The sequence below is a fragment of the Plectropomus leopardus genome, chromosome 12 (genome assembly GCF_026936395.1).
Source record: "Plectropomus leopardus strain MGB_pleo_1.0 chromosome 12, ASM2693639v1, whole genome shotgun sequence".
Lineage (NCBI taxonomy): Eukaryota > Metazoa > Chordata > Actinopteri > Perciformes > Serranidae > Plectropomus > Plectropomus leopardus.
In genome coordinates this window covers 26,199,771-26,219,569 of record NC_142187.1, presented here as the reverse complement: position 1 = coordinate 26,219,569, position 19,799 = coordinate 26,199,771, and the positions used below count along the sequence as shown (strand labels likewise).

The window sequence follows — 19,799 nt, the reverse complement described above, 5'->3', positions numbered from 1 at the left end:
AAATTTAATGCTTATTAAGACACATTTTACCTAATTTAATACAGATTTTTTGATTTAAAGTGAGTTAGGTTAATCTACATTATACCAACAGGCAAGTGCCAGCATAAAGTAAAAAGACAGTATTAGGTTCAGAGTTGGGTTTTAAAGATTTATAACATCAAAAATGTGCACTTTCACACGGGCTTAACTAATTTGGACAAAAAGTAATTTAAAAAATGCTAAAAAGATTGGATAAAATCTTTGTTGCATTTAAGTCTTCACAAACTCAAATTTAGGACTATCTATTTACCCTAAAATTTATGAAATTGAATTTAATGAATTTGAAGTACCTGCAGACAGCCTGGAACAGTTGGTGATTGTTTATTTTATTACGTGAATGCCGCTGTTACACTGAATGTCCCACTGAGCCCCATTCAAACTTTAAAACTTTATGTGGAAAACAAAACAAAGTATCCAGATTTGGCTGTTCAAGAGGAATGAACAGCCAAATCTGATTTGACTGGCATAATTCTGAGTTGGGTAGAGCCCTAAAAATGACCATCCCTACCTTTGTCGATGGTTTCTTTTTACACTGGTGGACTTGAGCCAAACTCTCAATCTCCATTTAGTTAGGTATGCTCTTGGCCTCAGGTTGAGTTACAGAAATACCTGAATTTAGAATTTAATATGTCCATATTTTACCACCTTGCCAGGTTATTAGCAGTCTTCGTGTTGAGCCACCGTGTCATTATCATCTGAATCATTTTCAGGTTTTTGGGCATAAGCTCACCCACCCGACAGCATCTAAATGACTTCTTATCTGTGAAGCCAATGTTTCATTTCTGAACGACAATGACTCTTTAATTGTGACTGAGATACTGGCCATTTTGTGATTAAAAAAGTTCCTTTCAGTTTCCATGAAACAAAATCAGACTTACTGCTGCCTGGTGAAATTAACTGCGAGTGCTTCCATGCTGAGGTACAAAGCAGTAAATAGAACAGAGGGATTGACTGGGTTTTGCAGAGCGGTGGAGAATTCAGGCTCGCTGAAGGTCCTTCGATCGACAGCCTCTCAGCAGCATGCCACACTGTCACCATACGGGCAGACAGTCTGAGAGGCTCCCATGATCTACAGTCTCAGTGCAAATCTAACACTTTAAATCACCCCTCGCTCTCTGGCCTGCCTCCCACCTTTCTGCCCCCACAAACACGTTACCCTCACCTTCCCCCTGAAATGCTCATTTCTACGTGAGGGTCTCTTAACACACAGCAGTAACAGTATCTTCCCCTTCAACGCAACAGAAAAACGAGGACAACGCATCATCAAATTCTCTTCCACAGTAATTGGCAGAACAGATCCAAAGTGACACAAACAAGCTGCCATATTGCAGCTGATGAATCTGACTTTTTCAGCAGTTACACTTCTAGGCAGACATGCTGAGAAAGACGCTGTGGCTGAAAGAGCGGTTTGGTAATTAAAATCTATTGTTTGCAGTGGGAAATAATGGGGATCAAAGGGCCTTGTATCAGCTACTGCCTCCCCTAAGCGCTGAGACAACAGGCCATATGCCCCAGAGCAGCACAGAAAATGTCTAACAGCCAACTTGTTAAATGGCAGGGGAATGGAGCTTGTATAAATGTACTATACATTAGCAGATAAGACTCTATAGAAACTTCCATGTATTCCACACAGATTTGTGATTCTCCAGATAGTGCAATGACAGCTTTCTCCAACAATTTTGCATGTCAATCTCTAAGCCTAATCCCAATAATGTCATGTTGGGGTTTATTCATTTTTTTGACAAAGAAAGTGCTGTGCCATTGTCGATTTTCCTTAGCATTCTTTGCATGTTTGGACACAAGGATTCACACACACACACACCAAACGACAAACAAACAAACACAAATCCTTATCCTCTCTGACCTGTCATACTGCATTTACATGGGAGCCACTGACTTCAGTGTCCGTACGGGGTTACCAAGGTAACATGGTCTGCATTATTCAACAGCTAAGCTTGGTTTAGCTGTGAGCATCGGCCTGAATGTGTCCCTCAGAGTACATTAGGGTTACTAATACTCCATTCACTGACAAAAACTGTGTATGTCTGGACATGGGACAATGTTATGACTGTTTTTGACACATCACACAAGTTAACACCATTTCGAAGTTGTTCACACGAGACTCAGATCTGAGAGTTTTCGCTCCGTATACATCTGATAAAAGGTTACTGTATTTTTAAATTGAAAATTCAAAATGGTTTTAGAGAACTACTTCAACAACTTGCTACAAAAAATGTGGTCGATTTCTGATCCCACATTAGCTTTATCTCAAATATATACTTTTAAATATAAATATTCATATATAATGAGAGCAACATAAAAACTCAATTTTAGTGATTTTTTTTAATATAGGCATCCCTTATGTAAGTCCAGGGTGAGCACAAAACCTATTTTATATGTGAATATATTATCGATATTATTTCAGTATAGAGCCAAGCTCTACAAAGTACAAAACTGGAAAAAATGAAAATAAATACCACTAATTAATTACACCAGGCAACCAGCAAGTTAAAAATGTACTCGGTGACATGTTTTTCTGAGTTTTGTGTTGTGTGAAACCATATTTACTACACTGCAAGTTTTACACTGATGTTTTACACTGATGTTTTACATGCGTTCACTCAGCTAAGAAATATGCAGCGCGCTTCTCAGTGTTTCATAAAAAACACAGAACAAAGTGCCATCACTGATGTTAAAGCACCATCAAACGCAAAAATAAATTCTATTACTTATTTCAATACATCAAGTAAATAGATAAACTACATTTGTTTTTAAATGGGGGAAGAAAATATTGAAGATGCCTGACAGCTGTGCTGTAGAAGTATATCACCTCGCTCTGTCATATTTATTACCTGCATTGCTGAGGCACTTAAAGTGCCACAAATAAATCCTGCTCTTTCTAGGTTTGGCAAGTGGGCAAAAACCATACCATCAGTGCTTATAGTGCCTTCACAATGCAAGCATTTCTCTTTGCATGCTATAGTCACTTTCCCAAAAGCTCTTTATGTCCTTGAGTCCCTTCACTAAGAGATGTACCCCTCCCTATCCCTCCCTCCATCCATCCCTTGATCCCTTGTTTCCTCTCTTTCCCCTCCATCCATCCATCCTTCCCTCCCTCTGCTACCCCACCCCCCTCCCTCTCCCAACATGTGCTATAGCAACATAGCAGCCAGGACTCAATGTTTCAGCATGCCACAGGACAGACAGAGCATTACAGCATGGCTGAGCTTATCTATTGGCTCAGAGCCACTGTTGGCCCAGCCCTAGGAGGAAGTGTAGGCGTTCTGATTGGTCACAGGGGGATTGGGGCTTGTATCAGCTTGTCCTCTGGCTGATCTGTTGGACTGGTCCCAGCTCATACAGAGGTGGACACTGGGAGGGCATCTAGGATTGGGCGGCTTTTCAATTAAGTCACAGTGCACGCTGCAGCAAACCGGTACCCAGGCTCTCCAAGTGGACCAGTCACTGCACTACATCTTTAATGGGCATGCTCTTCAGTGACTAATTTAACTAGAATAAGCTACATAATGCAGAGTCTAATTGAACATCAGAAGATAATAACTTCTAATACTAAAGAGATATGTAATTGCAAATAATAAATCCGCAGCATCAGTCTCTTTAGACTACTCACAATATGTTAAGGTAATTGTCCAACATAAGAATATTACCTTCCATTGAGGACTACAAGAACTCACTAAGTGCAGTTCATCTGGATTCCAAAGGCTACTTCAACATATCTCTCCGATCAGTTATCTTTTAATGAATTACAGCCGGGCACCTGAGTATACCCTTTCCCCTGACCAAGTTTATCACCTCCACCATCCTGCCTTCAGGAATTACTATCATATATTGCTCTGCAAAAACCGTGAGATCATACACATGGCAGATAAACACACAAACACTAATAGAAGGATCCCACACATTTTCATGGAGAAAATTTCAAAACTTTCCGTGACTTTTCAAGGACCAGTGATAAAATTTCCAATTCGGAAAAACATGCACGTCACTATGTCTGAGGCACTAGATATGCCACTTTTTGACACACACACATAACAAACGCCGTACACTACGTCACATATATGCACCCTGTCTTCAAAAGTAAAGCTTGGCCAGAATTATTCATGAAGAATGAGAGACATAAAGCAGCAAATAAGCTGTGTTATTTTGCCTCACTTGACATGGCACATCTTTTGATGCGACAATTACGCATTGATATCTTGTGCAGCCCTAAGTCAACACATCTTGGAGCAAAGTTTAGGGATGTAGGATATTGGATTTTTTTTTTTTTCTCATTTGCCCGATAACCAATGTCGATATCGATCTATAAACTTTTGTTCACTGTCAGTAAAAAAAAAAGAAAAGAAATATCGATTTGTTTACAGAAACAAACTAACAGAAAAATAAACTCACTGCTAAGCTACATTAACTGGAATGTTATGCCCGAAAGATTACTGTAACAATTTATTTCATTACACACAACAAAATTCAATGACTTTTCCAAAACGTTCAGTGGTTTTTACTAATTCCATGACTTTTCAAGGAATGGAAAATTTGATTGTTAAATTACATGACTTTCTCGGGTTTTCCATGACCATGTGAATCCTGCTAATAGCAAAATGCTTAAGTGACATTGACTTTACCCTTTAAACCCTTATATTCTACTGTCATGTATTGCATAAATGTGTATCTGCATATGAGCATATGGTGACAAGGAGGAACTCATACATTGTCCTCAGCAGCCACAACACCTTTCGGGTCACCTCTCTGTATTATATCAGTAGGTTTATTCGTTGGCTGTCCTCAACTGTATTAACTTCTAAAATCCTACACGCAATCATAAAGGCTATTTCAGGCTAAGCATAACTAACTGTTCACAAGTATGCACACATCTGAACTGGCCAAGTGCCAAATAAACACAGGTCATAAGCAGTATCCTGTGTGTGCCTCTGAGAAAATGGTCTTGCACACACGTGCACCCCTGCAGTTCATAAGTGTTTGTGCAGTTTGTGAGTCACTTAACGGTTACATGCAGCGCCAGTAAGGCACGGCAAAAAGATCAGAGGCAGGAGAGGCAGAGGAGCTTCCCCTGCAGTGAGGCTGGAGGGAACAATGGGCTGCTGGATCAGAGAGCCTGACTGCCACTGGCTTCCCCCTCCAGCACCCAGGTAGGTTGGCCCATTCATAAATCACTTTTATTCCTCCAAGCGCTCAACAGCCTCACCTCTTCAAATGATGCACTGTGTAAAGGGATGAGGAGGGAGGGGCAGGATGGGGGGTACAGGCCGGGGGGGTTGTGGGAGAGGAGAGGAACTGACAAGAGATATAAAGTAAGCACGACGAAGAGCCAGGCTGATGGAAGAGGGGCATGGAGATTTACTCAAAAAAGCACAAACTGGACTCATTAGAAATAGCTCTAATCCCTCTATGATGTTGACTGGTGGGCAGGCACACAGAAAGGAGGAATTAAGACAAGCTGAAGGACCGACTGAGACTTCAACAGCAGGCTTGAAGCTAAAAAAAAAAAAAAAAAAAAAAAAGCTTCATCACCACCTGAAGCTAACCCGAACTTTTAAGGAACCGCTGTGTAAGATTTAGGGGGATATATTGGCAGAAATTGAATATAATAAGGATGTTTTCTGTAGTGTATAATTGCCTGAAAATAAGAATAGTTTGTTCTCCTTACCTTAAAGTGAGTCATTTATATCTACAGAGGGAGTGGGTCCCTAGTTTTTGGAGGTCAACTTGTTGCGCTGCCATGTTTCTACAGTAGCCCTGAATAGACGAACCAAACACTGGTGTCCTCTAAGGCCATTTGCACTTTTTTGTCAGCCACCCGAGTAAAAAGCCCAACTGCAACAAGCAGTTTAAACTCAAAAGAAAGAGCTCTCATCAGGACGGACCATCATTTGAAATAACCAAAAATACATGTTTTGTAGTTTTATAACTTCGAATCACAGTGGAAGCAGTCAGGCTTTCTGAAATTGGTCCCAAAAAGAGACTACTTAATGTCAAAGACAAAACAAATTTGTACAGATTTATCTTAATTAAGAACAAATAAAAAACAAAATAATTGATTGCATTCACCCCCACAAGTCAATACTTTGTGGAGGCAGCAATTACAGCCTTGACTCTATGTGTGAACACTTCCCAAGCTCTGTTATGTTGCACGAGATCCGCAAGAAACAAGCCACAAGCCACTTTAAAGTCCTGCCACAAATTCTTGATCAGAAAGAAGCCTGCTGCAGAGAATCATCCTCACAGTATGACGCTGCCACCGCCGCTCTTCATGGTGGGGACTGTGTGTTTCTGCCAGTGTGCGGAGTTTGACTTGCACCAAACACAGAGTTCACTCATTGACTAACCAGCAGTGGGCCTTCCAGATAGAGTTGTTATTAACATGGCATCACTTTTCAGACAGTGATTAACCATTTGAATGTTGAGCAAATCGGCTTTTTTTTTTTTTTTTTTAAACACAGGAAGCAGGCAATTAGCAACAATAGAAAAAATTATCCCCAAAAAAAGAACCAGAAGATTGTGTAATTTATTAATTTAATTTATTATTTTAAGGGAAAAAATAAGACGAAAAGAATACTGCAAACAAGACTAAATAATTAAAATAATTCTGTAACATTATTTTAAATATGTAATTTTGATAATTATAAATATTTTTCCCTGGCTTTTTAAAAAAAAAAAAAAAGTCTAAATCTACTAATTTCTTGCAATTTGTGGAACATTTCTTACCAAGTTGCTCATTGTCTTTTTTCTCATGTTTTTGAAAGAAATCGCACCAATTTGCTCAAAGTTTAAAGGTTTAAAGACCTATAAAAGTCGTTTGAAAGCAGTACAGGAAAAGGTTTTAAAGGGTTAAGGACTGGTGATCTGTTCTCATTATCTAACATTTCATAAAATGTCTAAAAATACCACGGTTGGTTTATGGAGAGAATATAAGATGAACTCTATTTGAGAATTAATTCTGCTGAAATTATTTTTTTGAAAAAATAAATAATTTAAATCAATAAATATAACAACAGGAAAAAAAAATCCTTCTAATATCAAAAATTCTACAAGAATTGTAATCAGCTATAATTAATGTTGCATTTTTGCATCCTTTTTTCCACCACACTTACCCCATGCTACAAAAGTTTAATAAATATATGCCGATAATTACTCTCTTTCAACACATTTTTTACACCCACAATGCATCTTCTAAACAATATAAAGCATCATTAAAACATGCAAATTCCTGATCTCGCAGCAATCTGTTTCATTACTATTTTTTAATTTAAATGGAAATATGTCGTAAGCAGCACTCGTAGGGAGAACAACACGTCCCACCCCTTCATCCAGTGAAAGAAAGCACATCCATTAGTCGACCCTTTTCTTATTGATCGATTAACTGCTCAGCTAAACATTCAGCCCTGCGCTATTCATCATGGAGGGGAAGATGTAAGCCGTGCTGCTGAGTTTCAGGGGGCAGATGGGATGTCGGGATGTAATTGAGATTAAACTGGTGGGTTGGGTGGCTGGAACCGGTGGGGTGGAGACCCACTGAGGGGATACACAAAAACACACAAGGGCATCGTCTGTGGAGATAGTTATAAACCCCTAACCAACTGAGTGGGGGGATTAATGCACACCATCAAATGCACGTGTCAGATTTACAAGTGCAAATGCAACATGACAAATTAATAAGTAGTACACGGAAAGTTCCATTATGAGGGAATTACAGCGTTCAATTTTAAGCGGTGTGTAAATGTAGAGACTGCGGGGCAATAACAGGTGGACATTCACAGTTGCCATTTATCTCGCTGCAATTGTGCATTTTGATTGGCCGTGTAAGGTCAAGTTTTGAGCAGACACATTAACTCGGAATCCATTTTGCCTTGCAAATGGTCAATTCTTGTAACAACCGTAAAGATAATGTAATCGAAAAGCTATAAATTGCAGTGACAATACATTAATTAAATTGCACACTTAAATCTATGCAGAATTATCTCCACCATGAAAAAGGCCTGAGATATAACAGAAAGTGGGGGCAGAATGACTGGGAGCTTGTTAAAAGGCTTATCAAATCAAGGGACAGAGAATTGCGTGACATTTTTCTGGCTCATGAAAATACACTTTGACAAATGTTCACGCTGTACTGAGGCTGTTTGTGAGTTTTTGCAATCTCATTCATTACAACTCAAATGCCACAGTCTGGTTTCCATATGATTACCTTAAAGAGCGTATTGGTGTGTGTGTGTGGGGGGCATTGGCTTACACCTCCGGGGCGTTCTGCAGTTAAGATGCAGGTGGGGTAAGGAAGAGGACCTGTGTGCTGTCATTTTGGTATAAGAGGAGAGGAGAGGAGAGAGTGAGAAAAGATAGGAGGGCACAGAGGACATTGCTTCTGTACAGTATAGATGTGCCCCGTGATGAGACCGACTAATTAAACAGATTCTTCAGTGGCCGCGCCTCGGGAAAGCTTGAAAAAGACACTTGAAAATTAATGAGAGCTCAAAAAAAAGGAGAGAAAGCAGCCCAAACTTTTTCTCAGAGGTGAAGCTGCCAGTTGTCTCCCTGTATCGCCAAAAGCAGTGTAAATAAATAAATAAACAGGAAAACACAATAATATTTCCTGCTTGTCTAACACCCTCCATGCTTCTCCGCGTGTTCACCCTCTCCTCCATTTCTGGGATATGCAGTTATTCTAAGTATAGAGGTGAGCAGACGGAAGCTCTACCATAAGCAGCGTGCTCCAGCTCTATTTAAAAAGAAGAATGATAGAGACTGGGGGGGGGGGTCAAAAGGACAGAGAGAGTGAGGGGGTGGTATCAGAGGAGACGGTGGTGGTGAAGGATGTAAAGCAGGGGAGGGTGGATGGGGAGGGGAGAATCAAGAATATACAAGTGGAAGCACGAGAGACCACTTTATTTGGAGCTACTAAAAATAGCGCAGCAAATGGTAGCAGGGGCTAGCTGGCCCTAACGCTCCTCTCTCCTTCCAGGCCGGTGGAATCGATAGGCAGGGAGCTGTAGGGGAGGCTTCCCGGAGCCTGTGGCCAACAGTTGCTGAGGGGGGGATATGGAAGAGAGAAAGCGAGAGGGGGGTGAGGCAAGGAGAGGGGCAGAGTGGAGTGGAGCGGAGCGGGAACTATTTTTTGCACTGCTTGACTAAATATGGTCAGGGAGGTGGTGAGACAAGACACAGGAGCAGCCCCGGCAACAGGGGCCGAGGCGTGCTTCAAATGCTTGGCTTCCCACAAAGTGCTAACCGTTCAGCTTAGCCCCTCCAAGCTCACTGTGGGGTAGGACGCCGTTGGCTGGCTGACCTCGTGTCCCTAATTTGCTGCCACTTGTGTTCTTCCTGTGCTCTCTGCCCCCTCCACGCTGCAGCAGCATCTGATCTTTTCCTCGTAAAAAAAAATAAAATAAATAAAAAATAAAGTAAAAAAGGTGACCCTGGAGATGCACTATCAAGAATGCATGAGGTGCATAGTGAAAGATCCACACACACAAAAAAAAATCCAAAAATACCAAAAAGATATTGCAATATCCTCCTTCTCTGGTCCCTGACAATGGTAATCAAATTTGCATGGATCGCAAGGGACTATTAAAAGTACAGCTGTCTTCTACCGCAGAGGCACAGCCACCTCTTTTTTTAAATACCTCCATCACAATTCTGCTCTCAAACATTCAGTAAACTCCCTCTTCTAAGCTGCTGTATAAAGTTCCACTGAATAATAAAAGCGCATTTTAGGAGCAGAATAAAGCTCTGGGGCTATGTGTGTGTCGATGGAATAAGAAAAAAGGCAGGGTGGGAGGACGGTTGGTACACTTTCTGCCTCCTCCACCGACCAGGGCATCCTCCCAGCTCTCTCCCTCAGAATGCACATGATGGAGAGGAGAGTGCTGCAGATTTTTTTTCACCCCTCCTTCTCCCCCCTCTTCTCTCTCTGCCTCCCCTTTTTTTCAAATGGCAGCTCTTCATGTCAGCTCTACGTCTTCCTCTTCTAAAGGTATGACTTGTGTTTGTATGGGAATGTGTGTGCATGTGTGTGTGCCCGCTTTCTCTCCTCATCCCTCCCATCCACCCCACCTCCTCCCTCCCTGACTCTGGCACTCAACCCGCCCGCCACCACCCCTCCTCCCCCCAATCATAGAAGCTGATTCAGCGAGTCAGGCGTGCACCCGGCACACACGATGGCTGCAGCAGCTGGAGCGCTCTCTAGGTCATTATGGCTCTCTTCACTACGGGAAGAGGAGGAGAGGAGGGGAAGAGAGGAGGAGCAGCCTCAGATAAGAAACTGATCTGACAGGTAATATATGCTCTTCCTTCGCTTTCGGACGGAGTTTACCCCTGACAGGCCTTGACGTCTCCCTGTCCTGTCTCTTCCCCTCTCTCTTCTTCGGATGCGATCAGTTATTAACCGCATGGTTTGCCTGTGAGTCGCGTAGTCGAGAGGGGGAGTGGAATGCACTGTTCTGCAGCAGCAACAGCACTGGGACAGAACTTAACCAGAGACCACCTTTGGGCTTTTTTTCCTCTTCTCTTGTTCCCCTTGTCTTAAAAGAAGGAAAGAAATAAAGGCTTTATAAAAAGAAAAAAAAGTATGAAGAGGATGCAGGAGGAGATGGAGCAGGGAAAGGGGAGGCTGGGGAGTTGCTATGGTCCACATGGATTTTAGCCCTGTTTTTTGCACTCTCCACTCTATCTCTCTCATCTTGTTCTTTCTCCCTCCCTCCCTCTCTTGTCTTGCACTCTCTCTCTCTCTCTCTCTCTCTCTCTCTCTCTCTCTCTCTTGTGTTCCTGGCACTGGCCGGACATGCTGCAGCAGCAGAGCTCTTTGGCTCATTAGGCTTCATGGTTGCAGCCCTGCCGCTATCTAATGACGGACTCGTTAACTCAGACCTGCACCGGTGTGGAGAGACATTCCCTTATGCACAATTCGCCCTCTGCGTCCGACACCTTCCAAGATGTTTTGTCACCATGACTAAGGATACTATAATTACTGGGACTTTTAATGTTTTGTCTTTTTTTATATATATTTTTGGTTCTTTTTTTCTTTTTTTTTGGTGGTCTTACCAGACCACTTTTCAATGTAACTGAGGGGCGGGGGAGGTCACTGCCATTCTTAATTGATGGGAGGTAAGTTTGAGGACACGTCACACTTTTTAAGTCCAAGGTTGGCTGATTGGGGCGGACGGATGGAATGTGGCGACCAGAGGGATGACGAAGCATCAGAATAATGAACAACGTGCAGGTCGGGAGTGCTGAACGGGGGGAAAAGCGGATTGACGGCACACAGCTGTGAGAAGTGTATTAACACAGATGTGGAGGGGTGGGGGGTGGGGGTGGTGGAAGGTGAGGATGGGCGGGAGGGGATATTGGGCAGCAATGGTTGGCTGAGTAGATGTGTGTCACCGGCTGAACCCACAGCACTTAGGGTAGTAACCCAGTTTCTTCTCTCTCTCTCTGTACCGGATTGCTATAGGCTAGGCAGGGCATGCAGGGCACACAGTACTGCAGTGCTATCGCCCAAACCAGAACAGACACAACAACCACCGGGCTAATTCGCTGGTTCATGTTCCCAACCTCCATCCCGCTGTATGTAGGAAGGAATTTCACTCCCTCTCTCTCTCCTATTTGTTCGCCCTCTCGGGTGGCTGTGACATTTCCTAAACAGGACGTCACACCTTTAGGACCGGGCTCATCCACTAACTGTCACCTCCAGTTCCACCTCCCTTCATTGCTATTCCAAACCCTTCCACTGCAAAAACACTGCACCAATTTTTACCATTTATTCAATTCTCTGCGCCCAAGTGTATGAACTCAAACCCAGGCTCCCTAATCCATTTTTCGTTTTACACCCTCAGCACCCAGCCTACTGGCTAGCTAAGCGTGCTTGGAGGCAGAGTTGACTTGTGGAATGTGTTGGTCTGGGGCAAAGATTCATTAGAGACTTGCTGAACAATTCTCGCCACCATGCAAATGGTTATTGATCTATTCCACCCCCCTCTGCGATAGAATAGCGTGATTCTCTGTAAACACAGACAGGTGAGGTTTGAGCACAGCAAAAAGGAAGTGGGAAAAGATGACCCTAAAAACAGTGATCTATGTGTGGGAAGAGAGAGAACAAGGTACAGAGAGAGAGATAGAGAGAGAGGGAGAGAGAGAGAGAGAGAGAGAGAGAGAGAGAGAGAGAGAGAGTGAGAGAGAGAGAGAGAGAGAGGGGTGCTGGGGGTGGTGGTGGGTGGGGGTATAGCCAGGACCAATCCACAAGTGCTGAGTGGGCATTAGCGCCTTCATGTGACCTATGGCCTGCCTCTGCGCCTAAAGCCCAAATCCTGCTCACAATAGCTTCCTGTTCCACTTGGATCACCCTCGTTTTCAAACATCAGCAAGCGCTCCAGCTAGCCACTGGGGACGTTGCTGACACAAGAGAGACAGGGGGACAGGCAAAGCGAGGGCTACATATCGGTAAAAGTGAGATGTAGGGAAAGGACTAAGGATATAAAGGGGGCGGGGGGGGGTGAAACAGGAGAACGAGATGGCGGTGAGGGAGGCAGACTAAAAGAGAAGTGGGAGGAGAGAAGTGAAAATGTTTAGTATGTCAGCGGGGCCAATCAGCTTATAGGTGCACCCCTGCTCCCAGGACACACGGTCCAGAGCGGATGATCATCATACAAGACAAGGTGCACGCAAGGCACCTTACACCATGGACTTTCTATCAAGGAAAAAACATCTTTGCCGTTTTTTTTCCCCCCAACTCCTTTATCTACCTCCTCAACATTTTTCCTGGAAAGAGAAAAAGACCACCGTCTAACTGCAGTAAAAAAAAAAAAAAAAAAAAAAAAAAAAAGGAAGCTGTATTCCTCCCTCTGCTTCTCCTGGTTTCTCCCAGTTGTCTGGAGGACAGCCGGGGTCATCGGGACAGTCGACTATGGTATGGACTGCAAAACTTCTGTTATGTTCAGGGGCGGGGGGACTGGCTGTTCAGCCTTACATGGCAACCAAAGGAAAGCCTTGAGTGTTGAACTGAATTTACACTCAAAGTCACCTTACGGTGCAGACTACCATACTTGGGAGAGAACACGGTGAGGAAAAAATGTTCTGCTTATAACTTCCTGACCTTGGAGAAAGGTGAGAAAATTTCATACCTAAGATTACCTCCTTGGTGTACATACTTCTTTATGTACCCATATGAACATATGATAGCTATGGAATGTAAAGAAGTATGTATTCTTGGTGAGGTGCGAGTCCTCGTTCTGGGAAAATGATGTTGGACAGCAGTGTCTGAGGATATGTGTGTGCTTTGCAGGTTGTTAATATGACTGTGATCATGGTGTGAGAGAAAAAAAGCAGGCAAAGTACAGAGAAAGAGAGAGAGAGAGTGGGAGAGAAAAAGAGAGAGTATGAATGTGAGTGGTAAGGCTCATACATTAGCTATACTGTCTCTGGGCAGTCTCACTGCAGCAATATTCGCTGTAGGGAACTTACTGCTTTCTAAAACTGGCTGACTTGGCCAATAAAAACCTCTCATCCAAGATATGCCAACAATTCATTGGACAATTATGTAAGTTAGCATAAAATGATAGCAATCATGTTTTGAGCTGTCAGCAGTGTGAGTTTAGCGCACTGCTTTAGCCACCTACACCAACCAAACAGTCGCCTTGTGACACCGCCATATGAACAGGGCCTCCTTTCATTATTGGGCGATTTTACTGCATTACAGCCCTTGAAATGCAGCCAACTGCAACTTAGAACCAACTTCAGCGAGCAGCGAGTGGTATGCTGGAGCTGCTCCTGACCATTAATACCATAATCTTTTCCAGTGCTCCCACATGGCTCAAGGGGGGAAGGAAAGCAAGGTGAATTGGACCAGAACTCAGCCATTGTTGCTGGATCTTTTTTTTTTTTTAACATGCAACTGAAAGAGCAGGAAATAGTTGCTGAGGAAGCAGAATGAAGAGGGACTGAGGTTGCTGCTGCTGCTGCTGCTGCTGCTGCTGCTGCTGCTGCCACAAGCTGGCTCCATCCTACTGCTGTATCATATGGCTTCCGTGTTAACAATCTTGTGTGTTTAACTATGACTGCCATCCCTTTATGCCGCTGCCCTTATCCGCACCCCCACCCCACATCAACCCGGCTGCCCCTGTGCTCCCCTCCCTTCCCCCTGATTCCTGCTCTCATTGTTCACGTTTGCTATGCTTGCCAAATGCTTTGCTGGGCTGCGTGGCAGTCAGATTAGACCATCAAAAAGTGACAATGCAGGATCAGAGTCAACTCTGGCCCGTCAGCTGATTCCAATTGTTGACTGCTTCAAACAAATAAAGGCAACAGAATATGGACAGAGGCACAGGGAGAGATGAAGCGAGGGAGGGGGGAGGTGGGGAGTAGTTTGCATGGCGAGCTATTCATATCTAGCACTTTCACCTATTCTGACCCCCTCTGTGGCCTGTGCTTGGATCACAGACAATCCCTGTAACCAGTTTTAGCTCACATTTACCTCCCTTTAAACCGCTTTTATGTATATACACTGCTCCACTAAAGGCATTTTTCCACTGCATTTTGGCACTGGCTTGAAAAAGGCACATGAAAGAAATAAACAGGGAACAAATTAGACTATTATTACACATCAGTAACCCGTCTCTGCATTATCAAAACTATTTGATTCCTGATGAACAATTTAGATAATCAGTGGCTCAATAATACTTAATATAAAATACACTTCTAACAGAAAACCCTGGATGAAACTATAAAAAACACATACAATTCCTGCATATATAAACTGTGTCTTCATTAAATTATATTTCCCTTAATTACAATGTTATTAGATGCTGCAGGCTAGGATGTATCAGTACTTATAAAAATTCTCCCGCAGTGAAGCAATGAAAAGGTGTACTTATGCCACTATAGTATGACAGCTCTTTTCTAATGAAATATAAGACTCATTCTGAACTGATTAATATGCAAAGTGTACGGCTGACTGTTTCCCTTCACTGAAAAAAATATCAAGGATGAGGTGACCAACACAAACAATCTCCATTCTCTTAAACTGAACTCACTGACAATTGTTAAAACATACTTAAGTCATAGACAAAAACAGTTTATAGCCTGTAAATCTCTTTCCTTTTTTCCCTCTGATGATGTTGGACTTGATGTATTAAGTCCTACGCACATTTTCTAAATAGAAAGGGCCACCTAAATCCAGATCCAAAATGCTTAAATCTTTTTTAGCATTTTGTTTGTGAACAGCATCACAATGAAGCTGCATTTTCAGGCTCCAGTTTTCAGTTTTTCCCCCATTCAGAGCCATCTGCATGATATTCTAGCTCCCTTTCCTGTCAAGACATCAGAGGCGTGTAGGAGTGCATGGCTTGCACTGCATGTTTCTCCCAGGCCCTCAATAGCAACGACCTGCTGTCTGAGTGACAAACACAGCAGATGCTGACATTATCAAATGCTCAGTGGCTGTCGGCCCCCCCTGCTTTTTGCCCTGTTATGGCCCTCAGACGAGGTGAGCAGCCTGGCCACCTGACTCTGAGCGACTGAGCGTGTGCGTGTAAGTGAGCAAGCATGAATGTGTATGTTACAAATAGACCTGCCTCTGGTGTGCCATATCAAGCTGGCCCTATATTGACCTCCATCCTGTCTACAAGCAGCACCATATATCACTCAGCTGTCGTTGGTCACTCTGAAAACCTCATTCGTGCCTTGGCAGAAAAGTCAATAATTAGAACAGCTGAGCTATGTTTCATATTCGCCTTGCAAAATAGTGTCAAAGGAACATTTGTTACGATAAATGATAATGAAAGATGAAAAGGGCCAGATACATGTCACTCAGCTGTATCTCAATGCAAAGATTGAGAGACAATTACTGCTGCAGTGAGATTAAAAAGAAGAAAAAATACAGCAGTACTATGCATGGCTAAAACATGGGAAATGTTTGGTGTTGCTCTATTAGAAGAACTGCTTCACTGAGCTTATGATTGATATAACTATTACAAGCTTCAGGCACACACACACACAAAAACACAATCAAAGTTTTTTATGTTCATGTGTGCTACTATGATCATTTTGGTATTAGCAAGGGGATCGATTTTCAAGTAGAAAATGTTACAATACTGTACTACTGTAGAGCCCTGAAAGAGACATAAAATAATCTGCCCTCAGTCACTGTTCAAACACTACCCTCTACACTACAAATCAGTCTCTAGGACTTAAATGACTGGTTTAAATTAATGTTGTGACTTGACACCCCAGAGTGCTGCTGTAGGAGCATGAGCGAGAGAGCTTGTGTATGTGGTTATGCCTCTGCATTTGTCTGTTGGCCGTCTCAGTGACCGCAGCGGCAGCGTGCTTGCAGCAGGTCCCATCTGTCAGAGCCTGTAATTGCTTCATGACTCCAGGACATTTGACTCAAGTGCACTGCCACAGATTATTATTATCCTTTTCTCAGGGAACAATTTTTCTCACTCTCTGGGAGGGGGGCAAGCATAAAACTTAAAAAGATAGCGAGGAGGATAAATAGACTGCCTGGGAGGCAGCAAAGGAGAAAGTTAGGTAAGGTTGATCAACTGTACCTATGTGTTATTGGTGTGGTGGTAAATGGGGTGTAGTGTGCTAAATGTAATGTGTGTCACGCAGAGTGGGTGAAGGTGAACGGGGGAGAGAAAAAAGCAGGAGAGAGAAGGGGACATGGCATTGTCTTTTTCATTTAGTGGGCGTTGGTGATGAGCCAGGTTTCAATAAGATGTTTAAATGCTCTCTGCTCAGTGTTTCTCCGGCTCTTTTTTGATAAAACTTTTCTGCAGCAGAGCCTTTGAGACAGTTCACTTCACTTCACAGCAGTTCCCATGTCTGCCTCTGAAACAGTGATTCCACAATGCTTTGCTAAAGCTGGTAAAATGGAACCAAATCACCTCTTGAATGGATTTGGTCCCCTTCAACCAGCTGTAGCTATGCTTTGATGACTACAGGAGCTCCTTTTACTGTGATGCCTTCAACACAATCACTGTAATGGCAGCGGGCCACCTCTTGATGATGACTGGCTTTTGGCTTTCCTCTACCAACAACATCTGGAGTGTTCAATAATTGTCATGTTCAATGCAACATCTGTCACATTTCTGACTAATAAAGAAAACGATCCCAGCTTCAAAACTTTGGTATGGTCCACTTTCCTGATTGAGTGTTACCTCTCTGCCTCCAACGGGATTGATATTCTGAACACACTATCAATGGCTGTTTCAAAAATAGCAGGAGGGCGGACGTGCAGCGTGCGCTATTTCAGAAACACAGCACTCACATGTCTGTGTGAAAATGTACGGCTGTCTTCCTAAGTCACCTCCTAAACTGACTGTCACTGGACGCTAACAGTCAATTACACTGTGGGTGGGATTAGGCAAATGAAAAGAATTAAAGGAGCAGCTTGGCGGGAGAAAAATAGCACTGTTAAAAGATCTAAAGAATGAGAGGCCAAGAAATTAAAAAGGGGCAAAATATAGTTGTTTAGAGGCTGCACATACACACAAACACAAACTCTTTTTTGGCCTCCTTCCCCTGCAGCCTCCTGCAGTGATGTTGGACAAGCTGGGGTAGATGAGAGCCAGATGCTCTGGAGAGGACAGGAGCTGAACGCACAAATCACAGACCTCTCTCAAACAGTTACAGTCTCACACATTCTCTCGCTGTTACGGCAGAACAGGCAGATCGAACCAAATTCCCTTCACACTGTGTCTCCTGACCACCCTCCTTTCCTATTCTCTCTAATTCTTTTGCCTTCCTAATTTGGTGCTTAACGCCATGTCAAACTGACCTTTTCTCAAACTCAGACAACACAAAATCCTGAAGTATTTGTTCCCAAACTGATGTAAAAGCTGTAATTTATCTAATTTCTCTCATTACTCAAACTGCTTTGAGGACGTGGGTATAGCATGTACAAATCATTTATTAAACTCATTGTAAATAGCACTGTATTCTCCATTTCTTTTGAATTTAAAGTGTTTTCCATTGGACCAATAACCATGAAATCTATTTGGGTAATGCAAGAGGCACTGGCTTACTCAATTACGGCAGTCTGACTTGATTAGCCTAGTCTGAAATGAGCAAGAGAGAGGGCGAAAACTGCTAATTCAATCAATGGCAGCCATGAAGAACAACAGCGCCGAGCCCCTAGACATGCAAACATTTGACCCATTTCGCAGATCTGTCTCCATGGGCCCGCAACACTATTTTCTATCTAATTGTAATCTCTGTTACAATTCTACAGTTATGCTGCTGCCTATTAGTACTGGCATTATATTGGGAACACAGCATTTTGGAGCTCAGTGTGAATGATTGCACAGCCCTTGATTACCATATGGGGTTTACCTGTATGTTGCCATATTAAAAGAAAGCGGAGCACTATATGAGAGAGAGAGGAGGGCAAATATTACAAGGAGGTGACACGTAAAAGGGTACAGACCGCTGCTGCAGGGCTTGTTTGGAGCCCTTTTATGAGTCATGGGCTATTAATCGTATTGTTTACAGTATTGTAGCAGCTACTGGCTTCTAGCAGCCCCAGGGAAAGACACAGAGACGAGCCAGGCTCCTCTTGCAGGCTCAGGCTGCGGTAAACACACACAAGGAGAAAACATGACGCGGACGTCCGAGAAAATCCTTTCCTGGACACGTTACTACTGGTTAACAGCACTTTGGATTTAGTAGTAACTGTAAAACTTAACAACTAGGTCTAATTTATGAGGAAACGCCTTTACACTCTGTAGCCGTTTGCGTGTGAGTAATGAACAAGGTGAAATATAGTAAAACTCCCCGGTTCCTGCCGCACCCCTGTTGGTAGAGTTGATTTGTCTCTGTATTTGGGACTCCAAGTTGAAAGATTCATCTGTCACCCACAGGGTTCTTCCTATGTGTCTTCCTCAATCTTCTCTCCACCGCTGGAAGACCCACACGCGCTCTTAAAACATCCAGGCACATAACACACATTACACACACACCAGGGACTCTGATGCACACTCCACTTGAGCCCAAAAGCCAGCAATTGATGTTGATAACTTGCATCGCTTACAAAGCATAACTGAACACAAAGTGGAAGTTTTTTTCCTGTTTTACATGAGTTGTACTGTAATAGTTTCGATGAGAAATTATAGATTAGACTTGTTTAACCTGTGTATGCCAGGACATTCTGTGCTGCTGCTGAATCTAAACATAAGAGGGGAGAGCAGACCTACTATCAGGAAGCAATAATAACATCAATCATTTACTAGGGGGGGCTACATATCACATCCTTCATCCGAGGGGCTTCCGATCAACTTTAAACTCTGAGCACTTCTTCTTCATGACACTCGTCAAAGACACTTTTTTGAAATATGATTCTATGGTAGGAATTCCTCTAAGCACTCAATCGAAACAACTGCCTCTCCACTAAAAACACACCAGACAAGGTACTTTCACTTCAACCTAGGGAGAGATTTTCGAGGGCTTTAGGACTTGTGGACTGTCTCCCCGATATTGCAGGAGCTCGAGCGTGAAATAAAAGTAAATGGGCAGACTGGAGAAGGCGACATATATCTTCGTTTCTCTGAAGGCAAGGGGACAGAGCGTGGACTGAAGCAAGCAGTGCACACACACACAACACAACAGGAGCCCTGATACAGAAAATACTGTACTCCAGCACTTTTCGCCACTAAATCAATGAGTCCTACAGCAGACCACCTTTCTGCTCCTTTACATTCTAAATCCAGGTTTACATGTGCCCACTGCACATCCGCTGCATT

General features: G+C 43.1%; 1 protein-coding gene across 5 annotated transcripts in view; it reads right to left on the bottom strand.

The window, feature by feature from the left end:
- mib1 (MIB E3 ubiquitin protein ligase 1) overlaps positions 1-19,799 on the bottom strand; it is a 68,432-nt gene that overhangs the window by 23,186 nt on the left and 25,447 nt on the right. The window lies entirely within an intron of this gene.